This window comes from Babylonia areolata, chromosome 28 (genome assembly GCF_041734735.1).
Source record: "Babylonia areolata isolate BAREFJ2019XMU chromosome 28, ASM4173473v1, whole genome shotgun sequence".
NCBI classification, from domain to species: Eukaryota; Metazoa; Mollusca; class Gastropoda; order Neogastropoda; family Buccinidae; genus Babylonia; species Babylonia areolata.
In genome coordinates, this window is record NC_134903.1 from 12,370,007 (window position 1) to 12,383,880 (window position 13,874).

Here is a 13,874-nt window from a genome sequence, read left to right on the forward strand (position 1 = left end):
TTCTTTTTTCTTTTCTTCTTCTTCTTCTTTTTAAAATTTTTTTTAATTTCTTTGTTTTTCTCGAGGAATGACTAAGCACGTTGGGTTACGCTGCTGGTCAGGCATCTGCTTAGTAGATGTGGTGTAGCGTATATGGATTTGTCCGAACGCAGTGACGTCTCCTTGGGTAAATGAAGTGAACTGAACTGAACTGGGTTTTTTTTCCCAATTGTTTATCATGTCTCTTTATTTTATTTCATTTTTATTGATTTTTCCTCAAGGCTTTAATTGTCCGTTTATATCTGTTCTTTTTATTTTATTCTATTTTATTTCATTTTATTTTGTTTTGTTTTGTTTTACTTTATTCTATTTTGTTTTCCCTCAAGACCTGGCGAAGCGCACTAGGTTGCGCTGTTGGTCAGGCATCTGCTTTGCAAATGTCGTGCGGCTTGTCCGAACGCAGTAAGGCCTCCTTGAACTGAACTGGGGATCACGTACGTGTGGTCAGTGTGATACAAAGCAAGTAGCCTTATTCAAAAATATGCATAATCCACACTTAGTCTAATTTCTGTTTGGTTTGGGGACATGACGCTTGAGCTCAAACGTGCATCGTTGAACTGAGTGTGTTCTATAGACCGTGTGAAACGTGTGATTGGTAGTCGGTGTGTCATACTGGCAGGAAGCAACACAACATGGTGTCAGAAGTGTACAGAGGTTTCCTGGTGTTTGCAGATGCCCCCCGCATATAGAGGTTAGTGATTTTTCTCGTGCGTTTCAAATGTATCCTCAACCAGCGTTCGAACGAATTGACTTGTAGGGGAAGTTTAGAGGATCAGACAGGATTCTTCGCCTCTATAACATCGATTCTCAAGTGTCTTCATAGATGTTTGACATTTCACAAAGGTTTCAATGGTATATTGTATTGGAGGCTTCATATTGTTGTGTTCGCCACATAGAGCGAGCACTGACTGGTTGGATGTTTAGCTTTATGTCCTCCACTTGATTAGTTCACAGTTTTGTGTACGCTAGCAACACCATACAGCCACAACAACAAAAATACTTCACTGCGAACGTTCCAGTGCCTACACAGTGAGATGTTTCATCAGATACTGAACCAAACTGATGAACATTTCTTTGCCAGTGGCAAAACTAAGAACTTGCATCTTGTTTTTGTTGTGCAGTCTTTTTGGCATGGGTTAGGGAAGATGCACAAGGAAAATGTGAGGGTCTGCTATTTTCAGAGGGGAGAACGACAAAATATAACACTATTCTTGAGAATCTCAATAATTTCTGTCTTTGAGTTTGAAATAATGAAAGAAAGATAGAAAAAAAGAAAAGATACATAAACGTACATGTATATTCAACCCAGATTTGAACCAGGAATGCATGCAGCAGAGGTCCACAAGATTAATAAATAAAGACATCTAAACCAGTAGATAAATCTAGTAACCAAATGATGGTTCGTGTAATCTTAATATCAAAACGTAATTCTGAATAAAGACTTTGACTTTAAGAGGTCGACTTATCCGTAATACTTTTTGGTCCCAAGGGGGTGGACTTATCTGGAGATAACTGTGTAATCTAAAACTATAGTGAGTGGACTGTGAGGTTCGTTATTCCAACCTAAATGGCTGTTTGACTGCCTAGATGACTCTATGGAAGATTGACGTACCTGTAAATGATTTTGTCACAAACTTCTTTTGATATTTGTTTATTATTGTTTTATGATATCACATGACAAGACAGACAAATGTTTGAATATGTCAAATCATATGTCAAAACATGAAGCTGTACTGATGTGTTGTGGTTTGTTTGTTTCTGCTGACTTGCTTGTAGATCAAAATGTCCCGAACAATGCCACAACACTCAGGGCCATATGTCCAGGTATAGAATATTTTTTCAGTCAAAATAAAACAAAGTACAAAATCCTGCAAGTCAGTGCTTCAGACTGTGGCAAAGTCTTGGATTACGACATGCAACACACGGGAGCAGTGTATGGTGTGTGTGAAAACTCCACTACTTTCTGTAGAATCTTTGCCAGAGTTTCACGAGGTGACTTAATCCAGGTTCATTTGAAACTCTTGTCATATTGGTGTGAGGCCAGTTACTGGCAAACAACTTTGTCATTTCACTGTGAAAAATTTGAACTGAAATGTATGTATTATACCCTTGAAGAACATTTTTTTCAACTCTTTTCAAGTCATGTTTACATGGATCATAACAACAACCCCTTGATAGACATTGGTATTGATGAAATTAAGCATCCCACATTTATCAAAAGATCTGTATCGAAATATACTGGATACATAATAGAACCAGTTATGGGAAAATGTTATCCTGTGGAACAAGTTATTAGCACAGAGGTGAAGGGACCATCGGAACACGTCATCATGATCAGCATTCAGCAGTTCTACTTTCCCAAGCCTTCTTATGACAAAAGATCGCCTCCATCGCTGTTTTACCGAGAATCAAATTCAAATGATCAACATCTACAGCGCTGGTACATTTCTCAGTTCCCATTCGCACAAGTGTTTCTTACATCGTACCTTTATATTCAGTTTCCATTCGTATTTTTTGATCGATATATTAAACTATATTTTTCTACACATTCTACACAGCCCCGTAAGTTTAATGATGGTTTATTCAATTGTTCTGTGCCCAGTTATTTTGAATTTCAGCATCATCTAGACTGCAACCTCAAGTCAGAGTGTGAAAAAGGTCAGGATGAAACAGAATACTGTCCCTTCAGCAGTCCGGACTGTCAAGGTCTGGTGGCTTCACATAACAAATGTTTCAAACTTGTTGTGTCAGTCGATTATCATGTCAGTCTTAATAGGTGGTACATCAAGTGTAGAAATATGGGTGGGGATATAGCTTCAATAAAAACGAGACAAGAACGTGCAGATGTTACACATATTTTAAAGTTCTTCTTCCAGTTCCATCTGTGTTTAAGTTATACAACAGGCTGGGACACTAAGTCCTACATGTATAACAAGTTTCGTAAATGGTCTGATGGTACGCTGATTTACAATATGAACCACATCAGAGAGAAACTTCCCTATGATCCTTCAAAAATAATCAAGTCTTCTCGGTTTCACTTAATGGTAATTTCCGACACCGTTGAGTTCAAATGTATGAAGTGCTATGTGTCACTGTGTGAAATGCGCCTGTCATCTGTCACGCATCCCCCCTCCCAAGCTGTGACAGCTCAGTTACCCCCGCCACAGTCTGCCTTCACAAGCACACGTCAAGTTTTACTTGCTTGCCCAGACAAACGGCTGTCACATCTATTTCCGTTTTCCAGTCTCCAGAGTAACTGTGGAAGAGGAGGGCACTCACAGCCTGACTTGTCCATGAACGCAAGTTATCATCAACAGTATCCCACGGCTCCCCCAAGCAGGATGGCTATAGATATATACGACATGTTTAGATGTGATGACGATTTCACGAGAGTGCATTATACTTTTGTGTGTGACTTCAGACAGGACTGCCCAGACAACAGTGATGAGTCGTTCTGTGAAGGTCCTTCATGTGATGGATTCCTGTGTTCCAACGCCCAGTGCATACTGCACAGCCAACGTTGCAATGAATATTCTGACTGCCTGGATGACTCTGATGAGGTCAATTGTGATTACAATGAAACATTCCTTTACCCAGTCAAAGAAAATCTCAAGAGACAACGATTTTGCATCAACTTAGATGGGACAGGATACTTCACTCAGCAGGTCATGAAAGCTGAGGACTCATGTCCTGACACTCATTATCAGTGTGCAACTGAGTGGCTCTACTGTCTCCCACTCTACACCCGGTGCAATGGGTTTTCTGACTGTGTTTATGGAGAAGATGAACTTGCTTGTGAGAGAGTAGCTTGTTCGTTTCACTACCAATGCAAAGACTCTAAAGTTTGTGTTCATGAATATCATCTGTGTGATGGCTGGGGCCAGTGTCTACAGCAGGATGATGAACTGATGTGTGACAAGACCTGTCCTGAGGGATGTCTGTGCCAGGGATATTCTATCTGGTGCAGTCGCCCATTCCCTGTTTACCTCTTTCATTCATTTCGTTTTATAAATGCCACAGGGTCAGGAATGACGCTGACAGACTTCGCAAAAAGTAAGACTCTCATTTATCTCAGTCTGTCGATGTGTTCCCTACAAAATATTTCTGGCGTGAATCTTAAATATTTGCAATCCATCAGTCTAGTCAACAATCATCTGAAATCGCTTGATATGACTGTTTTTCTTATGATGCCTAATTTGAAAATATTGTCACTAACAAATAACCCTCTTTGTGGAATAACAAGTAAAGTGTTGAAGATGATTCATTATTCACTGACACGAGTGGACATGTCACAAACCCATCTTACAAAGATGAGCAGTGAAGTCTCTATTTACTTACCCAGTGTAAAACATTTCAATCTTTCCTTTTCTGCCATTGAAACAATCGGAGCTAGATGGTTTCAGAACATGCCTGAACTGAGTGAATTCGACATAAGATGGAATCCACTGAGACGTATTGCTTTGGATTTGTTCTCAAGTTCATATCGTTTAAAGCGCGTCGCCTCATCAGATTACAGGATTTGCTGTAATCTTATTTTTCCTGAACAAGCTAGTACACTAAAGTGTGAAACAACACAAGTTGTTCTTCCTTCTTGTACGTCAATGATTCCGTCAGAACTGCACAAAGATTTCCTCTGGGCTGTGTGTGTATTGGCTGTTACTGGCAATCTAATTTGCCTTCTGTCTTCGTTTATCATCAAGAAATTATTTGCAAGGACGTTTCTGATGGCCATTGCCCATTCAAATTTCGCCGATTTATGTATGGGAAGTCATGTTGGTATTATGTTAGTAGCAAATGAAATATATCACGGAGAATACATTCTGTTTGAAAAGACGTGGACCGAGAGTGTGACCTGTAAGATGATTGGTTTCCTTTTCATTCTCTCTAACGAGGTGTCAGTTTTTATCGTTTTAGCAATCGGCGTGAATCATATTGTCACTCTTTATTTCCCAAATAACTCACAGACGTTTGGAAATAGTTCAACTTCAGTTACATTAACCAGTGTGTTAATTTGGCTTGCTGGAATCTCCTTATCTCTAGTGCCATTTCTCCCAGGGCTGTCACACTGGGGCCTCTCGGATCAGTCTGGTCTGTGTCGTCTGGCGTTATTTCAACGTTACAGATCAAACCGAGAATTCAAATGGTTCACTGTCATTATCACAATCAATTTCACTGTAAGCATAATGATTGTAGCCAGTCAGGTTTTCACATTCAAACTCACACCAAGCTACAGAATTACGATACACCCAACGAAGAGGTCAGTATATTCCTCAGTCCACCTGATGAGAAAAGTGGCTGTCATGACTGCTGTTTGCTGGTGTTCATTTGGTCTGGTCACGGTGATGTCAGTAGGTGGTGTCACTATGGCAACCAAGATCCATGGAACCCTGGTTGTGTTCATGTCACCTCTCAACGCTGCCCTCAACCCACTGTTTTACATGTGGACTGTAGTGACACAACGACGAGGGCAAGCACAAGAAGAACGGATGTTAAAGCTGTTGAAACATCGTATGGAACAGTCTAAAAAACAAAACAAAAACAAAAAACAACAACAAAAAACGTGACGCTTAGATGAAATGTAGTGTATACTATTCATTCACTCAATCAGTAAAACCAGTCAGTGAAGTACATTGTACTTTCATTGATCCAAGTCTCCATCCTTCATGCATGCATGCATACATACACACACAAATTCATAGTCATTCATAATGTCACGATCTGACCTACGCGCACACACAAATAGAAAGACAGAGAGAGAAAGAAAGGGAGAGACAGAGACAGACAGGGACAGAGAAGCACATACAAACACGGACAGATAGACAGAAACACAGAGAGATTCAAGATGATTTATTCAGTTAAGACCACAGCCCCATATGAACAGGGGGCAACAACAAAATTTTGTTTTCTATGTGTCATTGTAATTGTTAAAGAGTGCAGCATATTCCATAACAAGCTCCAGTAAAACAAGGATATAAGTGCCGCTCTTAATTGAAATGCTTTATAAAGAAACAAAGCAAAACTACGTTCTGTGTTTTCATCCACCAATGATATCAATAAACAGAGTCGAAATATACATGGATATGCATAATATTTTTTTTAGGAATGAGCTGGATTCGTAGACTAAGAGAGAGAGTTGTGTGACATGTCAGTGCAGGTCCTGGTCCAAAGCCTTTTACCCGGGTAGAGCGGAGGGTTGGAGATGGTGGATCAGACAGAGCTGCTCAGACCTACCCGCCAAGCCGCTCAGTGAATGTTGTATCACTGCCGGCATTCTGCCATACAGGCCTATGTTTGTCATGCTATCGTCTACTGATCATTGCAAAACCTGCTCCGCTTTGAGGATAATCAGGTGGCGAGACCGTCACCGTACAAAATTCACGTGTCTGCTTCTTCCATCAAGTTTGGGGACAACTGCCAGGTAATGTCCTGTGACAACCAGACCACACATGGCTTTCTCGGGGCAACCAACAATTTCACTTTCAGTTTCTCAAGGAAGCACCACTGCGTTCGGACAAATCCATATATGCCACGCATTTCTTGGGCTGATGCCTGACCAGCAGCTTTATCCAACGCACTTTGTCAGGCCTTGAGTGCATGCATGTACATAAATTTTGTGTACGTATCAGAGTGGATTTCTTACATGCGTTTGCCAGAGGATGATACTTTTGTTGCCGTTGGTTCATTTTCAGTGTTGCACACGGGACCTCGGTTTATCGTCTCATACGAATGACTAGAAGCTCAGTTTGGGAGAAAGGACGAGAGCGGGAATCGAACCCAGAGCTTAATGAACACTGTATTGGCAAATCATGCGTCTTTGTAAAGAAGCAATGTTTTAGAAAGTTTTCATTTTGATGTGTGGCCTTCGCTTCTTTCCCATGTCAACGCAGTGACCAAGTTGCGAGTTGCACGAAAATTTGTGTTTGTTTAAAGAGTGAGTTTGATTCAAAAGTTTGAGGTCTTCCTCTTTTTGAAATGCAAGACCACAGTGTGTTTAGATCGTCCATTGACGAAAGTCGTTGCTCCACCTGTCAAGGTCAAGAATTACCAGCTTATTCGCTCAGCTTCTTCTTCTCCCTCTCCCCTTCTTCGCATCGCTTTTCCTCTGAGCGTGGCTTCAATCCTACTGGCTGTGGTACGCCAGTTGGTCACACTGCAGAGGACGATCTTCACTCCATCTAGCATACTCTAGGTGTCTACAGAGGGCGCAAGGTCTACGACCCGAAGTGGACGGTGATGTTCACTTCGCAGGGAATAAATTGTGAGGTAATATTTTAGCCTAACTCTTTGGTGTTGAGACACTTCTCTTAGACTAAGGAAGGACAAAGAACCGGACTGTGGATTAAGTCTGAAATTGTTAGGCCGTGTGTGGCTTGGACCATTGTGACGCTCCCAGTGAGCTTGGACAGAATGGAACACTGTAATATTGTTAGCACTCGTACGGAATTTGGATGTGCTACCAGAATATCTCTTGCTATTTCTGATTTATCTGTTGTCATTTGACGGGCGCAGTAGCCGAATGGATAAGTCAAAGCCTTGGACTTTAAGTCTGAGGGTCCCAGGTTCGAATCTCGGTGACAGTGCCTGTTGGGTAAAGGGTGGATATTTTTCCGATCTCCCAGGTCAGCATAGGCCTATGTGCAGACCTGCTAGTGCCTGAATCCCCTTCGTGTGTATACGCACGCAGAAGATCAAATACGCACGTTAAAGATCCTGTAATCCATGTCAGCTTTCGGTGGGTTTTGGAAACAAAAACATACCCAGCATGCACACCCACAAAAACGGAGTATGGCTGTCTACATAGCGGGGTAAATAAACAAAACGGTCATACACGTAAAATGTCACATGTCTGTCTCAGCGTGTGTGTGTGCGTGCCTGTAATCTGATCGAATGAAACAGGAAACGAATGATGAACGTCCATTGGCAGCCGTCAGTGGGTTCTACCCAGGTAGGCAGCCTGTTGTGCAAATGACTCCGTGTTTGAAAAGCGCTTACAGCTTGGTCTCTGACCGAGGACAGGCGCTATATATGTATTCATATCAATCACTCATTTTTGACTCACTAGTGTAAACAAAGTGAGTATGTTTTAACCCGGTGTTCGGTTGTCTGTATGTGTGTGTGCGTCTGTGTGTCCGTGGTAAACTTTAACATTGACATTTTCTCAGCAAATACTTTGTCAGTTGACACCAAATTTGGCATAAAAATAGGAAAAATTCAGTTCTTTCCAGTCATCTTGTTTAAAACAATATTGCACCTCTGGGATGGGCACAAAAAAATAATGAAGCCTAATTATATGCAAACTGCATTTACTGTTATATTTATATTTTTTGTATTCTCTAAACTTGGCACTTTGATCTGATATTCTGACCCAACAACAAGAGCAGTCATTATTATCATTTTTTTGTTCAAACAGGAACTTCTTTTGCTAAGCATGGAAGTTTTATTTATTTTGCAAACGTTTTGGTGCAGATAGTAAAGAAGGGAAATTACTCTGTAATTATGCTAGGGGACTTAATTTGCTTTAAACTGATCTTTCTCACCTTAAACATTACATTTTGAAATTATACTCAATACATAAAAAGTTTGTGTGTTTTACTCTCAGTCACAAGTGAGTCTTGAAGGCCATGCCTCTCTTGTTTATCTTGTGAAGTACATGGATGGCGTGTGTACTGTGAGTTCATAAAATTCATTCATGGGGTTCTTTTGTCGATGGTCCGACTGGGCCATGCCTTTGGGGTTTTTTTTTGTTTGTTTTTTTTCTCTCTCTCTCTTTTTATTTATTTATTTATTTATTTTTTAGGCTGGAGATACAGTACCTGATGTTGACAGGGCTGGAGATTTAAGTTTTGCACAACGCACAACGGTTTCAGACCTGCCTAGACCCCGAAATAACTCTCAGCAGTAGAACCCCAGTTTTCAGTAGTTTTGTGGTATTTTTCAGTAGTATGGACATGGCGGCATTTCCACTTTATACACTCTTCATGTCATCTTCTTCCTTGAACTAACCAAGACATGATATAGGTCTAATTGTCAAACACAAGTGAAGCTTTCAGTAATCAAACGTAGAGATACCAATCTCCAGAGACAAAAAAGGAGCACCTTCACGCGACAAAATAAAATGGCTGCCATACACTTACAGTAACCATCATTTATTTCATCAGCGACATAGTTTTCCCTTCCTCTCTCTCTTACTCTCTATCTGAATGCAGAGGTAAGATTCCAAAATTGAGAAATTTACCGAAACAGGCAAGGGGATCTTGGGGACTGCATTAGGAGGTACCCGTCAAGTCGACAGCTCATTGCGTCGACAGCTCATCCTCTACACAACATCCTGTATCTATACTTAGACTACATCCTCTAAACTACATCCTGTATCTATAGCCAGACTACATCCTCTGGACTACATCCTGTATCTATAGCCAGACTACATCCTCTAAACTACATCCTGTATCTATAGCCAGACTACATCCTCTAAACTACATCCTGTATATCCAGACTACATCCTCTACACAGTATCTTGCATCTATACCCAGACTACATCCTCTACACATCCTGTCCACGAAATGAGCTGTCGACGCAATGACATGGACCCCTATCCATAAACAGAGTTAAAATGCTTTGCGTTTTGTTTTCAGTGCAGCTCTCTCTGTGTGTGTGTGTGTGTGTGTGTGTGTGTGTGTGTGTGTGTGTGTGTGTGTGTGTGTGTGTTTTCAATTCAGTTGTGTGTGTGTGTGTGTGTGTGTGTGTGTGTGTGTGAAAGAGGAGCGAGGATGTGTGAAAGTATGTGTGTGTGTATGTGTGTGCCTCAGAAAGAGAGAGAGAGAGAGAGTTTTTGTTTTGTGTTTTGTTTTCAATGCAACTCTGTGTGTGTGTGTGTGGTGTGTGTGTTTGTGTGTGTGTGTGGGGGGGGGGGGGGAATATTTAGATCCAGATCTACATACAGCTACAACATTGCCTTATCATCGGCTGATTAAGTCTGGCTTAACGCTATTTGCAACAAAGTTTTTGTTGTGTTGCACAATGGTGCTACAATGTAATTGCTGCCAAATGTGACTTGGCAGGGATGGAGATTGAGCACACAGTAAGGTAAGAAAGCGTTGACGTCAAATGCTACGAAAGTTCATCTTCAGTGAAGAATTCTTCCGAGACGACTGTTAACTGGGCAGGTCCGTTGAAGAGGTCTTAGTGGGTGTACAGCCGATGGACACTGAGTGGCCTTTAAAAGCTACATGACTCAGTGGTGTGAGCAGGCTCGTAGAAGCCGCTAGCTGTACACTCAAGGTGAGCATTGCGAGCATGTTTCGTTCCTGTGACGTGGGGATTCGAAGCGGCGTTCTCTTCTTGAATTTTTTTCTTTTTTTCTGTTTAGCGAAATGACTGTTGTGCGCATGTGTAGGTTGGAACACGAGTATGTGGTGTATGCATAAAGTGTAGAATGTGTATGAAATTGTTCAGAGCTTAAGATATTTTGAATAATCATTATTGATGATAATTGCGTCAGTGTGCTGCACTTTCGTGTACCGTTGTCGCCTGTCTTCGGTGTGGTTCAAACAGGCTGGGGAATTGTCCAGGATAGTTTCCTCTGAAAAGCATTGAAACTAAAGTCAGATAGCCCGGCCTTACAGAGCCTCCTCGTCCCCCATTGTTCAATGCACCCACTGGTTCTGAGGTCGACAGAGTGTAAGTTCTGATAAGTTAGCTGTTTTGTTCAGTGGCGCCCATATCTATTTTTTGTATCATTAAAATAATGAAATATCGCACTCAAGTCCGAGGATTTTTTTTTCTCTTGTTTACCTGACAAGCAGTACACAGCGCCTGATGTTACAACCCGCTCTCAAGCATTTCAGAACACGACACGAAAATAATTTGAAACAATCGTTTAAACAGGTGCCACAATTTCATATGATAAAACTGGCAATCCACAAATATCTGTCGATGAAAAAGCCAAAAGTATAGAGTGTTTTTTGTTGTTTTTTCCCTACCTCATTCAGAAGAAAAATTAAGTACGTTGACCACAGACCAGCCTTCTCTACTTCTCAGCAACGACCGCACAAAGCACACGAATCGTGGGAAGGGAGTTAACAGCTTGTTTTTCCGGAACCACATGTCGCATGTCCTTTTACACCTCCTTGGGCAAAAGAAGCGGCGTGTCTTTTTACCCAAGAATACACCACCGGAAAGTTCCGCGGCCATCTTGGATCTTGCGCGTGCGCATTTAACTTTTACTCGAAATCGCGAGCAATGACAAAGGCAAAAGCAGCAAACATGTGCTGTCCCTCATTTCTTCAATTGATAACCTCCACTGTTACGACCAAACTCTGTACAATATGTGCAAAATGAAAAAAGAACAAAATATGAAGCAAAAGATCGAAGAAAGAACCCTTATGTTTTAAGGGTTGTTGTGACCCTGGTACACTTGGTAATAAAGACATATTCTATTCTATTCTAGTCATTCGGATTTCCATGTCACCCCTTCTCCTCTTACCCCTTCCAACTTTCTCCATATTCCTCAGTTCTTTTTTCTTCTTTTTTTCCATCAGTTCAAATTCGTGTGATCGTACATCAATCCATCCATTGGTAACGATATGGTTTAACTATATACTTGTTGAATGACTGATTTTCTTGTATTGTTTTTTTTTCTGTTTTGACACCACATATGAATTTCTCTTGTTGAGATAATAAAGTATTCTGTATGTTATCTGTTTATGAGTTTTATTAGTCTGTTTATTTCTATGCATATTGTTCAATTTTTTTTCCAGTTCAGTTTCATTGTTTTCCCTGACCATAATTCCGCTGATGACTTTTCTGGCCAAGAAAATTATGTTTTAAAATTCCATGACTTTCCACGTCGAAGACCCGGCCTGTAGGGACTCTGTGAGATGCAAACTGAACCGCCGTTTCTACACACATGGTTCGATGCAGCCGATACCTTCTGTGATCGACAAAGCATAACTTTCGGATAAAGTTAGCCATTTCAGTACTAGAGTCTAAAACTTTGTTTGTGTATAATTAAAATGATGAAAAATTGCACTTATATCCGAGGAGATTCTTTTTCCAACATGCAGCTTACCTGACAGGCAGTACACAGGACGACTGGCGCCTCCATGTTACACAAGCGAGCTCCATCCCGTTCCCATGCATTTCAAAACACCGGGCACAAAAATAATTTGAAACAATCGTTTAAACAGGTCCCAGAATTTCAGGTGGTAAAACTGGTAATCTATAAATATCAGTAGATGAAAAAGCAACAAGTTTAGACTTTTTTCCCTACCTCATTCAATATTCAGAAGAAAAATGAAGTCCGTTGACACTGGCAGAACGGCCGGACCTACATGCTTGCTACCTGCATTTCAAAGTACGGCACGTAATTCTTCTTCTTCTTCTTCTTTCCGTTACACGACCAACATCGACTTGCCGATGACTCTGTCGTGGTTCATGCATGCTGGGTATTTTCATGTCTCCATAACCCACCGAACACTGACTCGGACATGGATTACAGGATCTTTAACGTGCGTATTTGATTTTCTGCTTGCAGTATACACACGAAGGGTGATCAGGCACTAGCAGGTCTGCACATATGTTGACCTGGGAGATCGGAAAAATCTCCACCCTTTACCCACCAGGCGCTGTTACCGAGAATCGAAACCGGGACCCGCTCAGATTGAAAGTCCAACGCTTTAACCACTCGGCTATTGCGCTCGTCATTCAGTCGTAATAATCGTTTAAACAGGCCCCAGTATTTCATATGCTAAAACAGGTAATCCACAAATATGAATTAACGAAAAAGCCGAAAATACCGGGTTTTTTCTTACCTCTGTCGATTACCAATGCGAACTCGGGTTGAAAATGAACATGAGGCTTGTTTTCCCGGAACCGCATGTCCCATGACCATAATGCACCTTCATGAACAGAAGATCGACGTGTCTTTTTACCGAGGTTTTGGCACACACAACCAATAAACCTCTCTGTGTGGTGTGTGTGTGAATAAAATCATTGGCATTATTCTTTTGGGGGGATATTAAACATTTATTTATCTATACTATTATTATTGATCTTTTTATTTATTTTGTTTATTTATTTGGTCGACTGGTTGTTTCTTTCTTCTTTATCCTGTTTCATTTCATTTCACTGTATTTTATTTTCCCTCAACACCTGACAGCGCGTGGAGTTACACTGCTGGTCACTGAGACACCTGCCAACCACTGAGATGTGGTGTGTGGATTTTGTCCAAGCGCAGTGACGCTTCCTTGAACAGCTGAACAATCAATCGACCGATCAAGCAACCTGTCAATACAGCGGCAAGTATCAGTATCAGTAGCTCAAGGAGGCGTCACTGCGTTCAGACAAATCCATATATGCTACACCACATCTGCCAAGCAGATGCCTGGTCAGCATCGTAACCCAACACTTTGTCAGTCCTTCAGAAAAAATAAATAAATAAACAAATAAAAAGTTGGGTTTTTTTTAATTAATTAAAATAATAAAGATAAACAAATGAATAAATGAACAATACATAAACCCATAAAAATAATAATAATAATAATAATGATGTTTATAAGGCGCAAACTCTTGATGAAGTCAACTCTAAGCGGAAAAGAAGACAACAATGATGATAAATAAGCAAATAAATGTAAAACATGCAGACACACATTCATACACACACGCATGCATGCATGATATGCAACAAACATGCAGTTTCACAGATATGAAAGCACAATCAAATACAACTGAACAAACTTACATGAGCCCCGACACACACACATTACCCTGCACCCCCACCCCCCCACCCCCCTTCCTCCACACTGGCACTCATTTCTAGGCTACGTATCGCAGCTTCC